The 27209-nt window shown below is 37.2% G+C and overlaps 1 long non-coding RNA gene across 3 annotated transcripts in view; it reads left to right on the forward strand.

Moving 5' to 3' along the window:
* LOC147832959 (uncharacterized) overlaps nt 1-27209 on the forward strand; it is a 155967-nt gene that overhangs the window by 68648 nt on the left and 60110 nt on the right. For 2 of the 3 annotated variants that reach the window (XR_015515398.1, XR_015515396.1), the window contains exon 4: nt 10546-10915. The exons of the other annotated variant lie outside the window; for it this stretch is intronic. This is a non-coding gene — a long non-coding RNA (uncharacterized LOC147832959). Of the gene's footprint in view, nt 1-10545; nt 10916-27209 lie in introns of those variants that run through there. 3 annotated transcript variants of the gene reach the window in all.

Consider the following 27209-nt stretch of genomic DNA (forward strand, 5'->3'; position numbering starts at 1 on the left):
AGCAGCACACAAACACTCTCTGCTCCACTAGCCGTATCTCCTGGGACGTCATAAAACGAGCCGCTGACAGTCGACACGTGTGGAAACACAACTCAGACGAGACCTTTCCCATCGCCATTAGCTCTCTTTACTTTTCATTCATTCATTTTCCTTCAACGGCGAGGCAGTGGCGCAGTAGGTAGGGCTGTCGCCTTACAGCAAGAAGGTTGATGGGTCGCTGATTCGAACCTTGGCTCAGTTGGCATTTCTGTGTGGAGTTTGCATGTTCTCCCTGCCTTCGTGTGGGTTTCCTCCGAGTGCTCTGGTTTCCCCCACAGTCCAAAGACTTGCGGTACAGGTGAATTGGGTAGGCTAAATTGTCCGTAGTGTATGAGTGTGTGTGAATGTGTGTGTTTCCCAGAGACGGGTTGCGGCTGGAAGGGCATCCGCTGCGTAAAAATTTGCTGGATAAGTTGGTGGTTCATTCCGCTGTGGCGACCCGGGATTAATAAAGAGACTAAGCCGACAAGAAAATGAATGAATGAATTTTCCTTCAACTTAGACTCTTTATTCATCAAAGGTCATCACAGCGGAATGAACCGCCAACTATTCCAGCATATGTTTTACACAGTGGATGCCCTTCCAGCTGCAATCCTGTACTGGGAAACACCCATACACACTTATTCACACTCATACACTCTGGTAAATTTTTTATCATTCATTTTCTTTTCAATGTAGTCTCTTTATCAATCTGGGTTCACCACAGTGGAATGAACCGCCAACTATTCCAGCTGCAATCCAATACTGGGAAACACCCATACACACTCATTCACACTCATACACTCTGGTAAATTTTTTATCATTCATTTTCTTTTCAGTTTAGTCTCTTTATCAATCTGGGTTCACCACCGTGGAATGAACCGCCAACTATTCCAGCTGCAATCCAATACTGGGAAACACCCATACACACTCATTCACACTCATACACTCTGGTAAATTTTTTATCATTCATTTTCTTTTCAGTTTAGTCTCTTTATCAATCTGGGTTCACCACCGTGGAATGAACCGCCAACTATTCCAGCTGCAATCCAGTTCTGGGAAAGACCCATACACTCATTCACACTCATACACTATGGTCAATTTTTTTTTATCAATTCGTTTTCTTTTCGGCGTAGTCCCTTTATTAATCAGGGGTCACCACAGTGGAATGAACCGCCAACTATTCCAGCATATGTTTTGTGCAGCAGATGCCCTTCCAGCTGCAAACCATCACTGGGAAACACCCATACACTCTTATTTACGCTCATACACTACGGCCAATTTAGTTAATCCATACCCCTATAGCGCATGTGTTTGAAGGATGGAAGGAAACGCCACGCCAACACGGGGAGAACATGCAAACTCCACACAGAAATATTACCTGGCCAAGTCGGGTCTTGAACCAGCAAACATTTGCTGTGGGGCCACAGCGCTAACCACCGAGCCACTGTGTTAACATTATAATAGTTAGTTATTATTATTGTTAAAACAGTTGTACTATTTAATAATTTTGAAAATTAAATAATATATTATATTTTCTTTTATAATTTTATAATAATAATATACTGTATATTTAATATGAAATTAAATACATTAATTAAATTAATATTTATGTATTTATTTTATTAAATATAATATATACTATAAATATTAAAATAAAAAATAATATAAAAAATATTTACTATATTATATTTAGTAATTTTGAAATGTAAATTATATTATGCATTATTATATTTAATTATTATATAGGGTTATTATATTAACAATATATTATTATTATTTAGTATGTTTTTTATGTGTGTGTATAATGTGGACAAACCCAAATTTTTGTTATATATATATATATATATATATATATATATATATATATATATATATATATATATATATATATATATATATATATATATATATATAATATATATTTTTAACAATTAAAAATAAAAATTTTTTTTTAACAATTATTAATTAAGTCTTTCTTTCACCTAATGTTGGGTTGAATCCAACATTATTTGAGTGTACTTAAAATCAAAATAAAATACACTTTAATTAACAATAATGCATTAAAAAATAAAAATAAAGAAATGTATAAATGTTAAAGAATATTTATATCTAAATATCGATATATTTATCAAAAAATTTAATTTATCATTAAAAAAATATTATAAAAACAAAAATAATCCAGCATATGTTTTGGGCAGCAGATGCCCTTCCAGCTGCAAACTATCACCGGGAAACACCCAAACACTCTCATTCACACTCATACTCACTACGGCCAATTTAGTTAATCAATAGTGCATGTGTTTTGAGGAAGGAAGGAAACCCACGCCAACACAGGGAGAACATGCAAACTCCACACGGAAATACCAACTGCAGCCGGGACTCAAACCAGCGAACTTTTTGCTTTGAAACCACTGTGCTAACCATTGAGCCACCACTGCCTCAACTGTATGCACATATTTACAAGAGCCCACTCAAACATCTGCAAATATACATAATCATTAATGGAAATGACAAAAAGAAAGAGAGAGAGAGAGGAATATAGCGATACCATTAAATACCCAATTATGTAAACGTGTATTAAACGCATTGCAATGCTTCACGAAACCTGTCACACCACTCAGCAGTCAGTGCTCACTTTTCAGATATTCAGAAAACAAAATGCCGTCCCTCCTTTAAAGCTCACAGGCTGACTTATGAGCTGGAGGCAGCAATAATATTAAAGCTGAATGAAGTTGTGTTGAGTTTGGACTCGGGCCTACATGCACAGACTCACACTCTGAGCGCATTTGTTGATCTTGGCACTTCAAACAGAAACACCAAACGAGAGTTCGGCGTGTCGTGTGTTTAGTGCGGTGAGACTGAAAGAAATAAAAAAAAAAAATGCAGTAAAAACAATTTCGGCTCAGAAACTGCTAGTGAATTTTACATTAGCCACAAGCTGACGTTTAAAGGCACACTTCACCCAAAAATTAATGATAATTAATGGCATAGTCCACTCTAAGAAATGAAGATTTACTCAGACATAAGGGTTTCAACTTCTTTATGAAGAAGGTATTTTGAAAAATGTTGGTAAAACTGACTTCCTTAGTGGAAAAAAAATCCTATGAAAGTCAATGGTTACAGGTTTTCAGCAAGTCTCAAAGTATCTTCTTTTGTGTTCAGCAGAAGAAAGAAACTCCAGACTTTATTTTGGGTGACCTATCCCTTTAATTTGTGGTCAGTTTGTTCCAAATCGGTTGAGTTTCTTTCGTCTATCAAACACTTAGTGAAGTTTATTTATAAACTAATTTCGAGAGGATCACGTGCTTGATTGCTTGCAGCTGGTCCCGCATTATATAATTTATGAATCACCAATCAGACGATTCCTAGGCCACTATAAATACCCTGAGTTCCATATAACAGCCATCTTCGTTTTGAAGAATCCCCCCTTCCACCTCTACTCCTCCTCCTTTCCTAGACTGGTGGCACGGTGGTCCGGTGGGTAGCACTGTTGCCTCATAGCAAGAACGTCACTGGTTTTAGTCTTTACCAAGCCAGCCGACTTTTCTGTGTGGAGTTTACACGTTCTCCTCATGGTCACGTGGGTTTCCCCCGGGTTTCCTCCGACCGTCCAAAAACATGCAACTTTCGTTAACTCACTAATCCAAATCTGCATCATAGACATGCTCCTAGTCAGTATTTATCTCTTAAGAGCAATCACTGTTCATTAGCTACTACAGCAGGACAGTTAACCAGATCTACCTGAGCTCAAACTCCCTACTCGCCTTGCAAATGGGAGGAAGTCTCGGGCTCGAGGATCTTATGAGCTCAGGGCTCTCTCCTGGGACAGCATGGCAAACACGATTTATAAACAATCATCAGCTAAGTGTGAACTCTTGAAATAAGATATTTAGAAGAATGCTGGGAGAAATCATCTATTTACTTTCTTAAAGATGATGGATGTTGGCTGAGGAGGTTCAGTGTTTGTTGGAGAATGGCTGAACTTCTGCATTAGTGTTTTCACTTCTGTGTTCAGACGGCCTTGATGATGTTGCAACTGAGCATTTAGAGCTTTGTTTTGCTGTGTTTGACTTATTGCATAATTGAAGGAGTGTGAAATGAAACTTCTCCTTTAAGCGTCAATGGTTGGATTGTGCAAGAATCCCCTCTTTTTTTCTGTTGTCTTGGGAGAAAATAAGAATAACAAAACAAAGATTGGCACACCAGGGGGGCTATAGTTAACTAAAAGAGCAACTTATTTTAGCTTATAAAAAATATAGATACACCATCTGACAAAAGTCTTGTGGCCTATCCAAGTTTTAGAACTAAACAGTTTGCTGCAATTATAAGCGCACATGTCTTGAGGTGGTTCATTATGATGTGATTTACCTTCTATGTGTGATTTGATTAGACGGGAATCACAGGACTGTTTTTTTTTTCTTCGGGGTTTTCATCTTTATTTTTGATAGGACAGAAGAGAGAATTGACAGGATAGCATGGGGAGCAGAGAGAGGGGAAGGATCGGCATAGGACTGCGAGTCGGAATCGAACCTGGGTTGCCGCGAGCACCAGAGTGCATGTGTCGGCACACTAACCACTACACCACTGGCGCAGGACTGATTTTTCTAATCCCCATAGATAAGAAAAAATAAAGTAGTTACTTTAGGTAGAAGGAAAGTAGTGGAGTAAAAGTATCGATACTGCACTAAAAATGTACTCAAGGGAAGTCCTCGAGAGGCGGATGTCTCTCAAATGTCTCTCGTGAGTCCCCGTTCGCGCCCATGCTGCTCTCACGTAAACTTATCAGAGGCCGCTGTCGACCGACTGAATCACTGAATGAAATCGAGCTAATCGACAGACCCACCCTCCTCCTTCCCTGAACCCAACCAATTTTACCAACTGACTCGCCCGCCCGCCCTCTCACTTTCCCTAAACCCAATCAACGGTTTAGAAAAGCCGTCCATAAAAAAGAAAAGGCCTCGTCTGATTTTTTTTTTACCACATTTTCGGATTTTACCACATTCTCACCCTGTTGTTCACTTGTTCGTTTTACCTTTTGGATTCTGTTGTTGTCATACCTGATTTCTGGAACTGCTCTTCCCCGGACTTGAACCCGGTCATCGCCGTCATCGTGGTCAACTCCTACTCTGCGTTTCAAGTCCACCGACGTACACGACGAGCTAACCAGACAAACTGGTTGCGGCAGGAAAGCCCTCCACACGGAGGTAAGCGGTCAGCCGGTGAGCGCCAAATGGAACGGCGTCATACCGCCCCGTAGTGTTCGCTTAAAAAATGAAATGCAGCCATACATCTCCAGAAACGTCAACGGGACTACGTTTTTAGAATGAGCCTGGGTTGAAAACTACACGGTTAATTACAATTCCTGAGAAAACATAGCCAATTACAGTCATTTGAGTGTTTATAAGTATTTACTTTACACCACTGGTGTTAGCATACACTTAAACTCAACATGTGTTTCAATTGTTTATCAATGTAAACAATTCAAAGTAAACTAAGAAGTCGGTCCCACTTTATATTGTGGCATTAGCTAATATGTACTTACATAGGAATTAATAGTTTGTTACAATGTACTTATTATGTAAATACATGTATTTACTGTGTACTTATGCTTGATTAAATACATGTATGTAATTACATCTGTAATTAACTTTTGTAATTACATTTGTAAATACACTGTTTACCATCCCTTACACCTTAACCCACCCTTAAACCTACCCAGACCACCAAACCTGTCCATAACCCAACCTCTATCCCAACTCAAAAGCACCACAAGTGTTCTCAAATACATTATAAACACAGTAAGTACATTGTATTTATTTTTTGATGTAAGTACATAGTAGTTAGGGACACTTAATATAAAGTGGGACCAAGAAGTCTTATTTTGACAATAAATGCTTCAGATTTTCTACTTCAAATTGTCCAAAAACTTCTCTGAGTGAAGATTGCTCCTACACATTTTTTCGTTCAATATGTCCCAATGCTGAATGCTGAATGAAGAAAAGGACAGCAGCAGCAGAAGAAAGCTCCCATTCACTCATTCATTTGAATGAAGTTAATTATCTGTTGCCTAATTGCCCCAAGGGCCTTCAGGACATTACCATGTGTCCTGGGAAAAAAGGAGGCTTCACATAAATCTTTTAAAACAACCACCCCCAAAACAAGTTTGCCCGTCCGCCATGGAGCGCTGAATGCTGAAAAGCGGCATTTAGGCAGGTCCCGATGGGAGACACACACACAATGATGCCTTGAGAAAAAAAAACGGCCCTGTGTTTGTGCTAATCAGTTCCCTCGACCCTGAACATTGAGCCCTTTCCAGCACCAGAAACCCTCATTCTGATGGATCAATCCCAGAATACACCTGGGCGACACTGACTGACAGAGAACGCTTGTTCAGCAGTATGGGTTCAGGTGTTGAGATGTTCTTCAGGTGTTGTTCAAGTATTTAGACATTGTTTATGTGTTTAGATGTTGTTCAGATGTTGTGTAGGTGTTGTTCGGGTGTTCATATGTTGTTCAAGTGTTCCGATGTTGTTAAGGTGTTGTTTGGGTGTTTATAAGTTGTTGAGGGGTTCAGATGTTGTTGAAATGTTGTTCAGGTGTTGAGATGATGTTCAGGTGTTGTTTAGGCGTTGTTTAAGCGTTCCAATGTTGTCCAGGTGTTTAGGTGTTGTTGAGGTGTTTGGGTGTTCAGTTGTTGTCCAGCTGTTCAGATGGTGTTCAGCTGTTCACATGGTGATTAGATGTTGTTCAGATGGTGTTTAGATGTTCATCAAGTGTTGTTCAGGTGTTCAGAAGTTGTTCAGGTGTTCAGATGCTGTCCAGGTGTTCAGGTCTTGTTTGAGAGTCGTTTGTGTTTAGATGTTGTTCAGGTGTTACAGAAGTTGTTCAGGTGTTCAGATACTGTCCAGGTGTTCAGGTCTTGTTTGAGTGTCATTTGTGTTTAAATGTTGTTCAGGTGATCTGAAGTTGTTCAGGTGTTCAGATGCTGTCCAGGTGTTCAGGTCTTGTTTGGGTGTCGTTTATGTGTTTAGATGTTGTTCAGGTGTTCTGAAGTTGTTCAGGTGTTTAGATGCTGTCCAGGTGTTCAGGTCTTGTTTGGGTGTCGTTTATGTGTTTAGATGTTGTTCAGGTGTTCAGAAGTTGTTCAGGTGTTCAGATGCTGTCCAGGTGTTCAGGTCTTGTTTGAGTGTCGTTTATATGTTCAGATGTTGTCCAGGTGTTCTGAAGTTGTTCAGGTGTTCAGATGCTGTCCAGGTGTTCAGGTCTTGTTTGAGTGTCGTTTATATGTTCAGATGTTGTCCAGGTGTTCTGAAGTTGTTCAGGTGTTCAGATGCTGTCCAGGTGTTCAGGTCTTGTTTGGGTGTCGTTTATGTGTTTAGATGTTGTTCAGGTGTTCTGAAGTTGTTCAGGTGTTCAGATGTTGTCCAGGTGTTCAGGTCTTGTTTGAGTGTCGTTTATATGTTCAGATGTTGTCCAGGTGTTCTGAAGTTGTTCAGGTGTTCAGATGCTGTCCAGGTGTTCAGGTCTTGTTTGAGTGTCGTTTATGTGTTCAGATGTTGTTCAGGTGTTCAGAAGTTGTTCAGGTGTTCAGATGCTGTCCAGGTGTTCAGGTCTTGTTTGAGTGTCGTTTATATGTTCAGATGTTGTCCAGGTGTTCAGATGCTGTCCAGGTGTTCAGGTCTTGTTTGGGTGTCGTTTATGTGTTTAGATGTTGTTCAGGTGTTCAGAAGTTGTTCAGATGTTGTCCAGGTGTTCAGGTCTTGTTTGAGTGTCGTTTATATGTTCAGATGTTGTCCAGGTGTTCTGAAGTTGTTCAGGTGTTCAGATGCTGTCCAGGTGTTCAGGTCTTGTTTGGGTGTCGTTTATGTGTTTAGATGTTGTTCAGGTGTTCTGAAGTTGTTCAGGTGTTCAGATGTTGTCCAGGTGTTCAGGTCTTGTTTGAGTGTCGTTTATATGTTCAGATGTTGTCCAGGTGTTCTGAAGTTGTTCAGGTGTTCAGATGCTGTCCAGGTGTTCAGGTCTTGTTTGGGTGTCGTTTATGTGTTCAGATGTTGTTCAGGTGTTCAGAAGTTGTTCAGGTGTTCAGATGCTGTCCAGGTGTTCAGGTCTTGTTTGAGTGTCGTTTATATGTTCAGATGTTGTCCAGGTGTTCAGATGCTGTCCAGGTGTTCAGGTCTTGTTTGGGTGTCGTTTATGTGTTTAGATGTTGTTCAGGTGTTCAGAAGTTGTTCAGATGTTGTCCAGGTGTTCAGGTCTTGTTTGAGTGTCGTTTATATGTTCAGATGTTGTTCAGGTGTTCTGAAGTTGTTCAGGTGTTCAGATGCTGTCCAGGTGTTCAGGTCTTGTTTGGGTGTCGTTTATGTGTTTAGATGTTGTTCAGGTGTTCATAAATTGTTCAGGTGTTCAGATGCTGTCCAGTTGTTCAGGTCTTGTTTGGGTGTTGTTTATGGTTTAGATGTTGTTCAGATGGTGTTCAGATGGTGATTAGATGTTATTCAGATGTTCATCAAGTGTTGTTCAGGTGTTCAGATGTTGTCCAGGTGTTCAGGTCTTGTTTGGGTGTTGTTTATGTGTTTAGATGTTGTTTAGGTGTTCAGGTGTTGTTTAGGGTCTTAGATGTTTTTCAGGTGTTCACATGTCAATTTTTGTTCATTTTGGTGTTGTTTAGGTGTTGTTCAGGTGTTCATGAGCTGTTCAGGTATTCAGATGTTGTTCATGTGTTGTTAGGTGTTTAAATGTATTTTGGATGTTGTTTAAGTGTTGTTCCAGTGTTCCAATGTTGTTTAGCTGTTGTTCAGGTGTTCCAATATTGTTCAGGTGTTTAGGTGTTGTTGAGGTGTTTAGGTGTTCAGATGTTGTTCAGGTGTTCAGAAGTTGTTCAGATGTTGGTCAGCTGTTCAAATATTATTAAGGTGTTCAGATGTTGTTTGGGTGTTTGAAAGTTGTTCAGGTGTTCAGAAGTTGCTCTGGTGTTCAGATCTTATTCAGGTGTTCAGATGATGTTTGGGTGTTCAGGTGATGTTTAGGTGTTGTTTAAATGTTGTTCAGGTGTTTAGATGTTGTTCATATGTTCAGATGTTGTTTAGGTGTTGAGATGTTGTTCAGGAGTTGTTTAGGATTTTATGTGTTGTTTAGGTGTTGCGTTCAGGTGTAGTTTTGGTGTTGAGGTTTTGTTCAGGTGTTTAGATGTTGTTCAGGTGTCCAGGTTTTGTTCAGGTGTTCAGTTGTTGTCAGGTGTTCTGATGTTGTTCAGATGTTGTTCAGATATTGTTCAGATATTGTTCAGATGTTGTTTAGGTGTTGTTCAGGTGTTCAGTTGTTGTCCAAGTGTTCAGATATTATCCAGATGTTATTCAAATGTTGTTCAGAAGTTGTTCAAGTGTTGTTCAGGTGTTTCCAAGTGTTCAGATGTTGTTTATGTATTCTGATGTTGTTTAGATGTTCAGATGTTTTAAATTTGGACTGAAATATCCTTTAATTGCCCCACTGGAGGCCTTTTTCTGCACTGAACCTCTAAAGGCTGCTTATAGACTGATGCTGAAGTCAGAGTGTTTATTGCTGGATCTGCCATCAATTGTATTATATTTCACCTCATGATTGAGCCAAAATTTTGAGTATTCAAAGGGTGTGCGATGAAGAAAGAAAACATGTTTGATTTGATCAAATGTTTTGCAGATATTGTGTATAGTGATGAGTAATGTTTTAGTACTTACTGGTTTTCATACTGGGAGTTTAGGCAGCCACAAGAGGGCACTACGGGGTCCAAAACCAAATATCAGTAAAAAAGGTTTAAAAAGAAAATAATCTTTATTGAATGTTTTTATTTCTGATATTTTTTTTTGTCATTTTAGTTCTAAAATCTATATTGTTGTTGTTTTTTGTTATTGCTGCATGCATACTAAGGGTGGTAGAGAAATATTTTTGTTGTAATGCAATATTTGTTCGTTTTTCACAGTGCAATTGAAAAATATCCATTAATTATCGTTTTTTCCATATTTTGTGATTCATATTTTTATTTTTCCTCATATATTTATTCCGTTATGAGACCTTAATCTTCCTTCCAACAACTTTTAACCTTAATAAGTATGAAAAGGTGACTTTAATAAACATTTTTAGTAGCTTAAAGTAATATATTATCTGTGTTTGTGTTGTTTATTACGCTACAAAAACCTGCCAGTGCATTTTCTGTTATGTTACAGACTCATTTTGTTTATATTTGTTTTATTATATTATTTCAAACTACTAAAATGACACCAAAAGTCACTTTGCTAAACTGCAGAGTTGAATTTTTAACATTGAAAATGGACAGAGCAGAGATAAACATCCCATAATGCAAATCACAACCGTAAACAAACAGAAAACACTTGTCAATCACAAAATAGAGAAACTACAAGCCCAGTTGAATTCTCAGATCAGTGTTATCAGGCTGACGGTCTGCTTGTTATGGACTGCAGCTCGTTTGGATCAGTTTCAGTCTGAAGAGCTCATTAATATGTGGATGGCATTTCTGCTGAACATCTGCAGGCCTCAACAAAGGCAGCGACGTGTGCAAAAACACACAGCTCTGGTGCTTCTTGTGTCTGTGTGTGTGTGTGTGTTCATGCTCCAGTGACACACACTGAGTCGGCGGCACAAAACCTGCGGCCCCTGGAAACCCTGCAGAGGAGGAGATCATGACCCCTGACAGCTGCCCCGCTACAGCCTCCATCATCATCATCAGGGTTTATGTAGGACTGCATGGGAAACTGGGACTATACTATATTTGTAAGGTCTTATTTTATAGTTCTGGCTTATTCTCTGCAGTTTTTAGTTTGTATCTCACAATGAACTGTGAAGACTGTTATGATGCATTTAATTGTTAAATTGGTATTTTTATTAAAATGAAAAAACACAGGAGACTTCTGTGTATTTCTTGCTTGAATGACCGTAATGGTCATATTGACCTTGTGCTTTATAAAGGGTGTGTAATCTGCAGCAACTGCGTGATGCTATCATGTCAATATGGAGCAAAATCTCTGAGGAATATTTCCAGTAGCTTGTTGTTGATATGCCATGAAGTATTAAGGCCGTTCTGAAGGCAAAAGAGGGTCCAACCCAGTACTAGTAATGTGTACCTAATAAAGTGGCCGCTATGACCTCTTAACATAACGTATAAAAGAACTTGATAGTTTTATGTTCAATCCACTTAAATTTGTAAAAACAAGCTAAGCTAAGTCTACGATTTGCAGTTCCGCGTCTATGTTTTACAATTCCAAATTTTCATTTTGCAATTCCAAATTTAAAATTTGTTTTGCAATTTTAATTGTATGTTTAGCAAATCCGAGTTTTAGTTTTGCAATTTGGATTGTACGTTTAGCAAATCCGAGTTTTAGTTTTCTATTTTCAATTGTATGTTTAGCAAATCAAATTTTTAGTTTTGCAATTTCGATTATACGTTTAGCAAATCCCGAGTTTAGTTTTGCAATTTCGATTGTACGTTTAACAAATCCCGAGTTTAGTTTTGCAATTCAGATTGCACATTCAGCAAATCCCGAGTTTAGTTTTGCAATTTCGATTGTACGTTTAACAAATCCCGAGTTTAGTTTTGCAATTCAGATTGCACATTCAGCAAATCCCGAGTTTTAGTCTAGCAATTTCAATTGTACGTTTAACAAATCCGAGTTTTAGTTTTGCAATTTCAATTGTACATTTAGCGAATCCGAGTTTTAGTTTTGCAATTTCAATTGTACGTTTAACAAATCCGAGTTTTAGTTTTGCAATTTCAATTGTACGTTAAAAAAATCCGAGTTTTAGTTTTGCAATTTCAATTGTACATTTAGCGAATCCGAGTTTTAGTTTTGCACTTTCAATTGTACGTTTAACAAATCCGAGTTTTAGTTTTGCAATTTCAATTGTACGTTCAAAAAATCCGAGTTTTAGTTTTGCAATTTCAATTGTACATTTAGCGAATCCGAGTTTTAGTTTTGCACTTTCAATTGTACGTTTAACAAATCCGAGTTTTAGTTTTGCAATTTCAATTGTACGTTCAAAAAATCCGAGTTTTAGTTTTGCAATTTCAATTGTACGTTCAAAAAATCCGAGTTTTAGTTTTGCAATTTCAATTGTACATTTAGCAAATCCGTGTTTTAGTTTTGCACTTTCAATTGTACGTTTAACAAATCCGAGTTTTAGTTTTGCAATTTCAATTGAACGTTTAACAAATCCGTGTTTTAGTTTTGCAATTTCAATAGTACGTTTAACAAATCCGTGTTTTAGTTTTGCAATTTCAATAGTACGTTTAACAAATCCGTGTTTTAGTTTTGCAATTTCAATAGTACGTTTAACAAATCCGAGTTTTAGTTTTGCAATTTCAATTGTACGTTTAGCAAATTCGAGTTTTAGTCTAGCAATTTCAATTGTACGTTTAACAAATCCGAGTTTTAGTTTTGCAATTTCAATTGTACGTTTAGCAAATTCGAGTTTTAGTCTAGCAATTTCAATTGTACGTTTAACAAATCCGAGTTTTAGTTTTGCAATTTCAATTGTACGTTTAACAAATCTGAGTCTATGTTTAACTTTTTAGTTAACTTTATCGATTTGTGTTGGGACAACATGAAGGAATTGTGTGGAATCAAGCATTTATTATTATTATTTTTATTTATTCCTTTACAGTGTATTAAAATCTAAGCTTCAAGCATTTAAACTAAGCAAATTCACAGCTAATGCATGCTTGTGGTCGCTGCTTATCCGGTCAGGATCTAGAAGCAGAACTCTGAAGCTGTTTTTTTTACCATGGTAGTAATTCATCAAGCTGATAACAGCCCACTACATCCGCATTAACTGCCGAACAAAGCTCTGAAAGCAACACAGCTCCCCAACCAGTGTTTATTCAATTCTCTAGATTGTCCTCTCTTGTGTCTTTCTAATTCCCGGCTAATGAATTTCAGCTGCCTGTGTTGAGATGTGACTTTTTTTTTTTCTGAACAGAGAACGTGATGCATCTTCAAGGCTAATTAGGGAGAGAAAAGGAGCTTGTCATTAATATTGATCCTGTTTCTGGCTTTCGCCCCTTCACATCAGTTCACCTGCTTTCCCACGGCTCACCCCCGATTACACATGCTGAAATAATGCCCCGCAAATCCAACTGTGGTACATCTGGGTTAATCTGCAGCATTCGGGGCGGAGGAGAGAGGGACGGGGGATCAAAATGGGAAAACAGGTCAAATTGTTTTAATGAGCTTCATTAATTGGCATTCCAGTTTCATAATAAGAGCAAAGGTAAATTACACAACGGCACCAGAGGACCAGCTCTGAGTTATTATGAGTGTGTTGACCGGATGGGTTATATAGAGTTTGGATCATTTCTGAAATTGAATTAATGTTTCAGTGTGTGCACTAAAGAAACTGGGGAATCTACACTTTCCTATTCTAAATTTACATTTTGCAAGTTTATATTTTATACATTTGAGTTTATATTTTGCAATTCCTAGTCAAAATTTTGCAATTTCGAGTCTACGATTTGCAAATTTGAGTTGACATTTTGCAACTCTGAGTCTGTGTTTTGCTTTTCAGAGTCTGCATTTTGCAATTTTAAGTTAACATTTTGCAAGTCTACGATTTTGCAATTACGAGTTTTGTAAATTTGAGTGGACATCTTGTAATTCAGAGTCTTTGTTTTGCAATTCTGAGACTACATTTTGCAATTCAGAGTCTACGTTTTACAATTCCAGGTCTAATTTTTGCAATTTTGAGCCTATGTTTTGCAATTCCAAGTCTACATTTTGCAATTTTAAGTCTACATTTTGCAATTCCGAGTCTGTTTTGCATTTGCAAGTCTACATTTTGCAATTCCAAGTGTACATTTTGCAATTCCAAATCTACGTTTTGCAATTCGGAGTCTGTTTTGCAGGTCCGAGTCTACATTTTGCAATTCCGAGCCTAAATTTAGCAATTTTGATTCTACGTTTTGCAATTCTGAATCTACATTTTGCAATTCCAGGTCTAATTCTTGCAATTCCGAGACTTTGTCTTGCATTTCCGAGTCTACATCTTGCAATTTTAAGCTGACATTTTGCAACTCCGAGTCTACGTTTTACAATTCAGAGTTTACGTTTTTGCAATTCGGAGTCTACATTTTGCAAATCATATCTACATCTTGCTATTCCAGGTTTACATCTTGCATATCCGAATCTTCATCTTGCACACCCGAGTCTCATTAATTAATTAATTCATTCATTCATTCATTCATTTTCTTTTCAGCTGAGTCCCTTTATTAATCCTGGGTCTCCGCAGCGGAATGAACCGCCAACTAATCCAGCACATGTTTTACGCAGCGGATGCCCTTTCAATTGCAACCCATCTCTGGGAAACATCCACACACGCTCATTCACACTCATACACTGCAGACAATTTAGCTTACCTAATTCACCATACGTCTTTGGACTGTGGGGGAAACCAGAGCACCCGGAGGAAACCCACACGAACGTAGGGAGAGCATGCCAACTCCACACAGTAATGCCAACTGACCCAGCCGAGGCTTGAACCAGCGACCTTCTTGCTGTGGGGCAACAGCACTACCTACTGCGCCACGGCATCGCATATCCAAGTCTTTATTTTGCAGTTCTGGGTCTACATCTTGAATTTTTAAAATGCATCTTGCGATTCCAAGTTGACATCTTGCAATTCTGACTCTACATCCTGCAATCCCATCTACATCTTGCAGTTCCGAGTCTACATCTCTCATTTCAGAGTCTACATTTTGCAATTCCTAGTGTACATTGTGCAATTCCAAACTCACATATTGCAATTGTGAAGTCTACATTATGCAGTTCTGACTTAACATCTTGGATATCTGAGCCTCCAAGCTGCGCAGCATAATTACGATCATTTGATCGTTTCTCAACTTTTTAAAAATGTTTGTGTATACTGTTTTTAGTTGCCAAGAAAGATAGCACACAATGCCACATTATTGCATTATACAGCCAAAAATGACCATGTGTTGACATTTGTACAAAATTGCATTGCATTCCTTTCATAGGGAAAACATTCAAAGTGAAATGCCACCAAAATTGAAGTCAATTTTATCCAAAATGGAATCTGGCATCAGTGTATTGCAAAACAGGTCAGTGTGCTTTAATGAGCTTGATTAATTGGCATTTCCGCTTGATATGAAGAGCAAAGCTAAATTGCACAGCCAAATGAGAAGCTCCTTTGTTTGAGGCTAGACTGAAGTTGTTAAAAGTGGAGTACACAGGCAGGTTATGTAAAATATTTGGTAATAAGGATCATTTTTTAACAATAGTTGCATTTGTTAACATGAAGTAATGATGAATTTAATAAACATTTACTAATGCATTATTAAAATCTAATAATTGGTTCTGTTTGGAAATGTTATTTAATGCACTGGATGCAATACGGACAACAAATGGAATATTATTGATAACTTCATTTAAAGGTTAAAACACTATTATTATAAATATAGAGTAATTAATTCAGTACATGTATTTACTATTTGGTTAGTTGTAGAATCCAGGTTAGGTTTAGGGTTGGTTGCATGTAATTATTCATTCATACATTTTCTTTTCATCAGTGGTCGCCACAGCGGAATGAACCATCAACATTTCTAGCATATGTTTTACACAGCAGATGCCCTACTGGAAACACCCTATACACATTCATACAGTGCGGCCAATTCAGTTAATCAGTTCCCCTATAGCGCATGTGTTTGCACTGCGGGGGAAACCGGAGCACCCGAAGGAAACCCACGCCAACACGGGGAGAACATGCAAACTCCACACAAAACCTGAGCTAGGGACTCGAACCAGCGACCTTCTTGCTGTAAGGCCACAGTGCTTACCACTGAGCCACCGTGTTGCCATTGCAAAATGTGTCCAAACCAAAATTAAAAGAGACAAAAACATTCCTGATATTGCACGACTTGAAGGAAAAAATAAAATAAAATCATCAAACTTAAAGTATTTCATCATTTCCTAAAGGCAATTAATAGATTTTAAAGTCTGAACGGAGCACTGGCATGTTATGCAAGCACAATTACACAAATAAATGTAAAAAAAAAACTACAAAAAAAGTCTGAGTTTCATAACAGTTTAAGTTGTGAGTGCAGCTCTAGGTCACTCTCTGTGTGTCTCAGCTCAGAGCCGTGTGGCGTTCGCCTGTGCTCTCCGTCCCCCTCCTCTGCTCATCAACAGCACAAAGCAGGGTCACCGCATTCTCACGCTGTGCACACACACACACACATACGCACACACATGCCAGTGCACTCACACACACATGCACTCCAATATGTACACACACATGCATTCTCAGACACACATGCACAAAAACATACACACACACATAACCCATTAGCTCTTTTGTCATGGTGACTTCCGGAGCGAGTGTGAGGAGTTTAAATCCAGATTAAATCCTCTATTATATGCAGTCAAACTGAACATGATGCAGACTCCAGATATAGTTTGAATCTGGTTTACAACCGAGACTGCAGGCTGACTCTGAGAACTTTGTTGCATACATCATAAAGACCCATAAATAGATGGATAGATGGAAACTAGCCTAGATGGATAGATAGATAGATAGATAGATAGATAGATAGATAGATAGATAGATAGATAGATAGATAGATAGATGGATAGATGGATGGATGGATGGATGGATGGATGGATGGATGGATGGATGGATGGATAAACAGACGGATAGATAGATGGATGGATGGATGGAAACTAGCCTAGATTGATGGATGGAAAGATGGATGGATGGATGGATGGATGGATAAACAGACGGATAGATAGATGGATGGAAGGATGGAAACTAGCCTAGATTGATGGATGGACAGATGGATGGATGGATGGATGGATGGATAAACAGACAGATAGATGGATGGATGGATGGATGGAAACTAGCCTAGATTGATGGATGGACAGATAGATGAATGGATGGATGAATGGATGGATGGATAGATAGATGGATGGATGGATGGAAACTAGCCTAGATTGATAGATGGACAGATAGATGGATGGATGGATGGATGGATGGATGGAAACTAGCCTAGATTGATATAGATAGATAGATAGATAGATAGATAGATAGATAGATAGATAGATAGATAGATAGATAGATAGATAGATGGATGGATGGATGGATGGATGGATGGATGGATGGATGGATGGATGGATGGATGGATAAACAGACGGATAGATAGATGGATGGAAGGATGGAAACTAGCCTAGATTGATGGATGGACAGATGGATGGATGGATGGATGGATGGATGGATGGATGGATGGATGGATGGATGGATGGAAACTAGCCTAGATTGATGGATGGACAGATAGATGAATGGATGGATGAATGGATGGATGGATAGATAGATGGATGGATGGATGGAAACTAGCCTAGATTGATAGATGGACAGATAGATAGATGGATGGATGGATGGATGGATGGATGGATGGATGGAAACTAGCCTAGATTGATAGATATAGATAGATAGATAGATAGATAGATAGATAGATAGATAGATAGATAGATAGATAGATAGATGGATGGATGGATGGATGGATGGATGGATGGATGGATGGATGGATGGATAAACAGACGGATAGATGGATGGATGGATGGAAACTAGCCTAGATTGATGGATGGAAAGATGGATGGATGGATGGATGGATGGATAAACAGACGGATAGATAGATGGATGGAAGGATGGAAACTAGCCTAGATTGATGGATGGACAGATGGATGGATGGATGGATGGATGAAAAGGGTCAGTCGTTTATTTTATCCTCCAATCACTGAACATTAAGAGTGTAAAAACACTTTCAGATTGGACTATTCATTTTCCATCACTTTGACCGAGAGCAAACATTCTTTAGAAGCTTCCCAGTAAACTCCGCTAATAGGGATTAGAAGTGAAGAGTTTAAAGCATTCATGTGTAAACAAACCTGGAAAAAGACGGTAGGAAAAACCCAGAGAGATTCTAGTGAATTATTCATTGGGTATTTCATACATTAATTCGGCAGAGCAGAGCACAAATGAGCCGTATTTGTTGTCTTTTTATATATACAGCAGAATACAAAGGAGGAAAAAAAAGAGAAAAAAGTAGTGAAGGGAATGCAGGAGACTGAAAAAAGCTCTCATGTTAGACTACGGTATGTCCCAGTAAAATGTTTGTTATGTTATAAAGGTAGTTATTCTCCTGATCTCTGATGATACAGAATCTGACAGATGATTATTATTATTTATAGTGCAAGCCTATGATTTGTAGCCTGCTTTTATTGCTTGTTTTTATTCCTTGTTATCATGTAGCTTTTTTATTCTTCTGCCTTCATACACACATTAACTGCAGTTTCTGGGTGAAACGAACACTAGGGTGCAGTAAGACGACAACAGCTTTTGCTACTTTTCATGCTGATGATATTTGCAGGGACATTACTGACCAATAAAGGTTATTTTCATTAAGTTTTTTTGCATATACCCAAAGAAACGCCTCAAATTAACATAACGTTGTGGATGATTTGTAATGAATACATTACTGTCACCTATTGAACTCCAAATGGACATTTTTTTGATTGGTCAGTTTTTTCATAGCTCACTTTGTATATTGTTTAAGTTCGAATCCAGACAAAAGCAATGTAAAATCAAGGTAAATCTGTGTCCGCAGTGCACTTTTCTCTTATGTCTTCTTTTAAAAACACTATTTATTGGTTGTGTTTAGGGTTTAGTTTAGTGATTCACTAGCTGATATGTACGACAGGCAATGCTCTCTTGTGGATGTGTACAGGAAGGATGTGTATCTGAAGCATACAACAAAACACACCATAAGCAGTGTATTTTAGAGTCGCACAAATAAACGCAACGCCCTCTAGTGGATTTGTCATCTGAAACATACAACAAAACACACCCTAAGGAATGTATTTCAGATTCGCCAAATGTAGATAACACCCTCTAGTGGATTTGTCATTTAAAACGTACAACAAAACACACTCTAATGAAATGTATTTCAGATTTGCAAAATGTAGACAGCGCCCTCTAGTGGATTTGTCATCTGAATCATAAAATAAAACACTTATTAAGTAACATATTTCAGATTAGCATAATGTTGACAGCGCCCTCTACTGGATTTGTCATTTAAAACGTACAACAAGACACACCCTAAGGAATGTATTTCATATTTACAAAATGTAGACAGCGCCCTCTACTGGATTTGTCTTTTAAAACGTACAACAAAACACCCTAAGGAATGTATTTTATATTTACAAAATGTAGACAGCGCCCTCTAGTGGACTTGTCATCTAATACAAAAAGTAAAACACTCCCTAAGTACCGTATTTAGATTAAAAAAATGTTGAAAAAAATGTTGACAGCGCCCTCTAGTGAATTTGACATCTAAAACGTACAACTGAACTCACCCTAAGGAACGTATTTCAGGTTTGTAAAATGTAGACAGTGCCCTCTAGTGGATTTGTTATCTGAAACATACAGTAAAACACTCCCTAAGAAACGTATTTCAAATTTGCTAAATGTATCAGCGTCCTCTAGTGGATTAGTCATTTGAAGCATACAACAAACAAACAAACCCTAAGTAACATATTTAGGTTTAAAAAAAATGTATCAGCGTCCTCTAGTGGATTTTTCATCTATAACGTACAACAAAACACACCCTAAGGAATGCATTTCAGATTCGCAAAATGTAGACAGCGCCCTCTAGTGGATTTGTGATCTGAAGCGTACAGAAAAACTCACCCGAAGGTACATATTTTAGATTCGCAAAAATTGTAGACAGCGCCCTCTAGTGGATTTTTCATCTGTAATGTGCAACAAAACACACCCTAATTAACATATTTCAGCTTCACTAAATGTAGCAGCACTCTATAGTGGATTTTCCATCTGAAACATACAAAAAAACACACCCTAAGTAATGTCATTCATATTAGCAAAAATGTAGACAGCGCCCTCTAGTGGGTTTGCCACCTGAAACGTATAATATGGCATCAGCTAAATGAATGTATGTTGTCTTTTTATTTGCAAGTGCAGTTTATATTGTTAAATTATGCTTTTAAGAAATACACTACTAAGTGCACTCATCTGCTAATTGAATGCATGTTGTCTTGTTGAACAGTTGTGTCTCATTCCTGCTCATTTCTTGGCATAGAATACACTTAAGTGCCCTTTTACTGCATTATTATATAGATTATTATCTGCAAGTACAGTATTTTTTCCAAGTATACTTTTAAGAAGTACACTACTAAGTGCACTTGTCTGCTAAATGAATGCATGTTGTCTTGTTGAAGAGTTGTGTCTCATTCCTGCTCAGTTTTTAGCATAGAGTACACTTAAGTGCCCTTTTACCGCATTAATATATCATTATCTGCAAGTAGAGTTTTTTCAGATATGCCTAAGAAGTACACTACAAAGTGCACTCTTCTGCTAATTGAGTGCTTGTTGACTTTTTATCTGCAAGTACAGTTTATATATTTTTAAATAGGCTTTTAAGAAGTACACTACTAAGTGCACTCGTCTGCTAAATAAATGCACGCTGTCTGTCTTGGCACACAGCATACTTAAGTGCCCTTTTATTGCATTAATATATTATTATCTGTATGTACTGTTTTTTTTTAAGATATGCTTTTAGAAAGTACACTACAAGTGCACACGTTCACTAAAATGAAGTGCACTCATCAGCTAAATGAATGCATGTTGTCTTATTATCTGCAAATACACTTTTTTTTTCCAAATATGGTTTTAAGAAGTACACTACTAAGTGCACTCATCTGCTAAACAAATGCATGCTGTCTCGTTGAGCAGTTTGCGTCTCATTCCTTGGCACACAGTCTTTCTGACCTCCTTCAAATATGGAGCGGAGCCGCTTTTCTTCCAGCAGGTTTTGTCCGGCACAGATCCCAGCGTGTTCCTCGATGCTTACACAATTCATTAAAATACTATTTCGGGACACAAAGCATGTGGCTGTGACTCAAAGAGCTTTCCTCACACAAAGCTGGAGAGGCACAGAGAAGCATATCATTGTTTCATGAGCGGAGTCCTTCATTACTGCCGCTCCGTGTCATTCACAAGCGTTTTCGGCACAAAGGAAAGCATTTAACTCGCTCACCTCTCAGTGCGCATGGGAACCACAACAAAAATCTGCGTACACTTCCCGCAATGCAACTTCATTTGCATAATTACTGTTTTATTTGTGTGTTTGTGTGTGTGTATGTGTGTGTTACTCAAACCTGAATGGAAAATAAATGACACTTGTGTGAGCTTTAATATTGATACAATATTAATGAGTGTTAATTTGTGTTAATTATTGACTTTAAATATTCAGGATGTGTTTGTGCTTTGTTAAGACCTACTTAAGTAGGTTAAAAACAATCTAATTTCAAAAAGGTGATTATTAAAAACATGTTAAATGAATCAATTAATGAATGGCTAAAATAATACTATAAAAATACAGAGGTCTACTTAAGTGGGTCAGAAACATTTAAGCTTCACTTATTGAAATAAATATACATTTAAAGTATATTTTAATTTTAACAGCTAATTTCAAAAACTACAGAAGTAATTTAGGAATTATAAAAAGGTAAAGACGTCCTACTTAAGTGAGTCAAAATGACTTAAGTTATTAAAATCACTCTTAAGTTCCAGTGATTGCATTTAAATGTTTAAAGTATAATACATTTTAATTGAATTGTAAATAACAAAATAAGCTGGTTTTAAAGACTATAGACATGATTATGAAAATACACAAGTCTACACAAATAAGTCGACATATACATATAAATATATATATATATATATATATATATATATATATATATATATATATATATATATATATATATATATATATATAATTATTATTATTATTATTATTATTATTATTATTATTATTATTATTATTATTATTATTATTTTAACAGGCATGTTTTTAATTTGAAAGACTACAGAAGTAATTTTGAAATGACCAAGAAGTGCAGAAGTACTTAAGTGGGTCAAAATCACTCTTAAGTTTCTGATTATATTTACTATGTTTTAAGTATACATTTTAATTTAATTGTGAACAACATGCAGCTAATTTGAAAGACTACAGAATTTATCAGTCCTACTTACTTTTCCTGATTATATTTAATATGTTCTTGGTATACATTTTCATTAAATTGTCCCTTTAATTCATTAAAAAGTCCTACTTAAGAAGGCCAAAAATACTTAAAGATTCACTTTTTAAAATTAATGTATGTTTAAAATATAATATATTTAAATTTTAACATGCAGCTAATTTAAAAAATAACTACATGAGTAATTATGAAATTACAAAAAGTACAGAAGTCTGACTTAATTAGGTTAAAATGTTTTTTAAGTTCCAGTGATTGCATTTAAATGTTTAAAGTATAATACATTTTAATTTATTTTTTAAATAACATGCAACTGGTTTTAAAGACTATAGACATGATTATGAAATTACAGAAAATGCCACTTAAGTGGGTCAAAATCACTTAAGTTCCACTAATTTTAATTAATATAAGTTTAAAGTATATTTTCACTTTAATATGCATTTTTTTAATTTTAAAGATTACGGAAGTCATTTTGAAATAACCAAGAAGTACAGAAGAACTTAAGAGGGTCAAAATCACTCTTAAGTTGCTGATTATTTTAAGTATAGATTTTCATTTAATTGTAAACAACATGAATTAGAAAGACTACAGAATTTATCAGTCCTACTTAAAAGGGCCAAAAACATGCTTAAGTTTCTCCAATTGCATTTAATATACTGTAAGTTTAACATATAATACATTTTAACTTAGTTGTATATAATATCCAGCTAATTTCAAAGACTACAGAAATTATTATAAAAATATCTTAGTCCTACTTAAGTGGGTCAAAACACTAAGCTACACCAATTGCATTCAATATGAGCTTTATATAATACATTTGCATGTAACTGTAAATAGCATGCAGGTTATGTCAAAGGCTACAGAAGCAATTATGAAATAAAAAAAAATGCAGAAGTACTTAAGTGAGCCAAAAATTCCTCATCGAACTTAATTTAAAGTAAATAATTTATTTTTAACTATTATAAATTGTCTGAAACGTTCCATTAACATCACATTTTCTCATACACTTAAACTGTATGCCACTGTATTTTTAAGTATTTTAAGTACTTAAAAAAAAAATAATAATTCACCTTTTTTAATAAAGGGACTAACCCTAAAAAGAAAATAAGAAAATTAAGAAAATTTAATACAATTTAATAAATTTAATAACAAATTTAATAACAATGATAATAGATGTTAGTATGAAATCATACACACAGATGCATGTAAGTCTTACTTAAGTGTGTCCAAAAGGCGACTTAAGTTTGCATTATTGCATTTAATATAAACTATATCTTCTCATAATTATAGACAAAATGCGTTTTTATGTAGAAAAAGATGCATTTATTCAGTTTATGCCTTAAAATATGTTCTTTATTAATAAGTACACTTATAAAAAATATTTTAAAGTTGACTATTTTCAATTGGGGCAACTTGACAATAGCTTCTGATTTATAATTCTTTTTTGATTATTTATTATTATTATTATTTTATAATTATTATTATTTTTGTTGCTGTTACCCAATCAAGAACAAAAAAGGATATGTTTTTTTCACATGACACTTGCGTCTGCACTTTTATAGATCACACAGAGCTCTGTAGTAAATTATTCATTTTGGATTGTCTTTATCGTGCAGGTAGTTTTTAATAATTAGTGTATTCATGCTCCATGGACTTTGACAGATCACAAGCGCACATAAGTTGGCCCGGATGGACATCCACGCACACACACACAAACACTGTCTTTGATTTCTAGCAGGCCGTTTGATAAGTGCAGACAACCCAGAGGCATTCGACCCAGCGAGCGTCAGCTTGATGAACTGAAGGCCAGACAGTCCTGCCGTTTCGCTCACACTCATTAAAAGGCCTCAGGAGCTGCTCTTGTTAGCGGTCATTAGCCTGAGGAGTTCCTGGCAGCACACACATTCACCCACACACACACACACATACATATAGACACACATTCACACAGACACACACATATCCACACACAGATAGGCTTTGACACACATAGACACACACACACACTCATAGACACATACACAAAGACATAAATATACAATATTACTGAATTTAAAGGTAATTTACTGTTCGTGTCACTTTCGTCACTTAAGTACACTTTAAAAAAAGATCTTACTGAAATAATCTTAATTTAAGTGTACTTAGCTTCATGGCTTAAACACACTTAAACGTCAAACAGACACGGGTGCTCCTGAGTCCTGTCAAACCTCCACTAGTTTTTCCTCCATTCCGTGGGTCCAAATAAACCGAAAAAGAGCGCTTTAAACTTCTCCCCCAGCCTCCCGCTGGCCTGCAGCAGGTAGAATGAAAAGAAGAATGAGTTTATCAGACGCTGGATTCAAACCGAGTTCATGCTTGAACATGTCAAAACATGTTGACATGCGTTTTACGAGCTGCGCCACTGATACTGTTAAAGGGCCATGAAACCCTCTCGTTTCAGCAGGGTGTTTTCACACCTCTACTTTGGAAAAAGTCAGAAAAGTGGGCGTGTCCAGCTCTGTTTAGGGGGGAGTGTCGGAGGAACTAAAGTGGGAGGGTGTGGGAGTGTCTATTTGGGCACGCGCGAGTTTCAGAGTCAAAATACACACACACACACACATAGGAGAAAGTGATGGTGTTTAACCTACATGGACATCTGTAGTTAATTATTTGGCAAATTATTAAATGGTGGACTTTAACTGCAGTTTGGCTCTTTCATTCAGGGAATTCATTCATGTCCCTCGCGACAAACGAGATATTTGATTCGAGGAACTGCTCTAAGCGTGTATTTTTCATGCAATGTTTGATACCGCACGGCGAATGAGAGAAAAAAAAACTCAGCATTTCCCGGATACTTAGATGCACACGGCAGGTAGTGTCAGAAAGCCGCGTGTGTTATTCCGGTCACTAAATGCGGTGAAAACCCTACACGAGGTTAAAGTTTGGTTGTGGTGCTAACATGTTTACACTTTGTGCAATAGTTTGTTTGATACGAACAAACTGAATAAACAAAGAGCACTGGCCACTCACTTACCAAATCTGTAGAGACAGGACAATCACCAGCAACTAGAGCCGCGTCTTTATTAAGAGGAGACTAAAGCGAATCCGGATCTCAGTGTTTGCAGATGAGAACAGCTCTCAGGTAAACAATAATCCTCCTTAGACATGCAAGTTATTGTTGTCGAGCGTCGCGTACACTGTTAATCCACGCGTGACTCCAGCTGAGCTCTCACAGAGAGAAAATGAAAACAAAACTTCACTGCAGCAAACTATAAAAGCAACACTTCACGCTTGTTTTGCCAACACAACGTGGCGTCTCTGTCGTCTAAACACTGTGACAGTAATGAATATTAATGAAGTTGCACAATAGAGCGCGCTGATTGGTTTAAACCGAGCCTTACTCATGCATTAATGCATCACACTGTAAGACGTAATAAGACACACTCTGGCACAGACGTCCAGTCTGCACGCTGGAATACACGCTATTATGTCATGACCGTGACGCAGCTTCAAAAATTAGTTTCAAACCGGAAGTACGAATTTGCTTAAAATAACGCAAAAACAACCAATTTACACTTTTTAGTGAAATATAGGTGTCCTAATAGTGTTTACAGCAGTGTGGGACACATATACCACTGTCAACAGCTCAACACATGTGTTTTGGTGTTTCGTGACCCTTTAAGGGTACTGCAACATTTTACACCCATAAATCACACTATTTCTTTTCTAATTCACTCAGTGCGATGTTCAGACCCGACTGTGTTAACCGCATCAGCTAAACTCTCCCACTCTATTTTTTTCTTTTGTTGTTAATTCCGGAGAACAAACTTGCAAATAACACCGCTTTCCTCCGGTCTACCTCCGAAAGCAGCGCCTCCAATTCACATTCTGTTTAAAGTTTCTCTTCTTGCTTGCTTTTGCCGTTGCTTTTTCGTTGGGTTTTGCCCAACGAAATTTACAGCTTACAAAGCATTTACAGCTTTGTGCGTACGCAATGTTTTAGTATGATTTCCACGCAAGTCTTCGTACATGAGGCCCCCGAACTGTGTGTTGCACTGAACCTAAACTGGCACACTCAGAACAACCAGAATACTAATACTAAATCATAAAAAGGGGTAAACGATGTGCCCTTTAAATACTTTATTGTAAATGGATAACTGGACATATTTAAATGCATGACAGAATTTTCAATAAATGACAGTAGTTTTGAGTTTACACACACACACACACACACACACACACACACACCTCCCTCATGACATCGTTACCCATTATGTTTACAGTTTAGCTTCTCAGCTTGGAGCAATTAGCTTCATTCTCAAAGCTTTTTATTGCTTTATTGTAATGATTTATGATTTCCCCCTCACACACTGATTTCACCAATGTATGATGACAAAGAGGTCTGTGTTTGTGGAGTGTATTTCACATTCAGCGGATGAAAAGAAAGCACTACAAATGACAGTGCTTTTGATAAATGTCTGTATTCTGCTTCAGATGTGTTGGAAAGCTCTTGCAGTTGATCACAGAAACTCCTCTGTTGTCTGCGGAGCGCCGCTGCTGTTTGTAGACATGGTTTATTGTTGTGTTTGTGCTGTTTATTATCTGACGGCCAATGCATTTACAGAAACACAAGGGTTGATGTTGCTAGTGCTGTCAAATTATTATTCGCATCTGAGATACAAGTTTGTATTTACGTAATGTGTGCTGTGCTGTGTATAGACCATTTCAATGTACTGGTGTCATTGGCCCATGGGCATTTCCTTCTTGTCGTCAAACTATTTCATAGCTGTAACAAGAGGCGATTCAATCATAACGTTAAAACAGCTGTCATGATATTATTTATCAATATGTGGACCTTTTGAGATTCTCGGAAGCGATGCTAATTAAAAATGTAAAACAGGAAATATGTTAGGACCGTTGATATTGTTTACATCCCTCAAAATGGTGCGTATGTATGTATATATGTAGAAATACACACACAAGCAAGTAGTCTGCCAATAGAGTAAGCAAACTAATGGTCAGACGGCCAGCTCCAGGAAGGGTACTGGTCTTCCATGTCTTCCATTTTAGGGTTATAGAGGCCACTGTGCTCTTAGAGTC

The sequence above is a fragment of the Danio rerio genome, chromosome 18 (genome assembly GCF_052040795.2).
Source record: "Danio rerio strain M-AB ecotype USA chromosome 18, GRCz13ab, whole genome shotgun sequence".
NCBI lineage: Eukaryota > Metazoa > Chordata > Actinopteri > Cypriniformes > Danionidae > Danio > Danio rerio.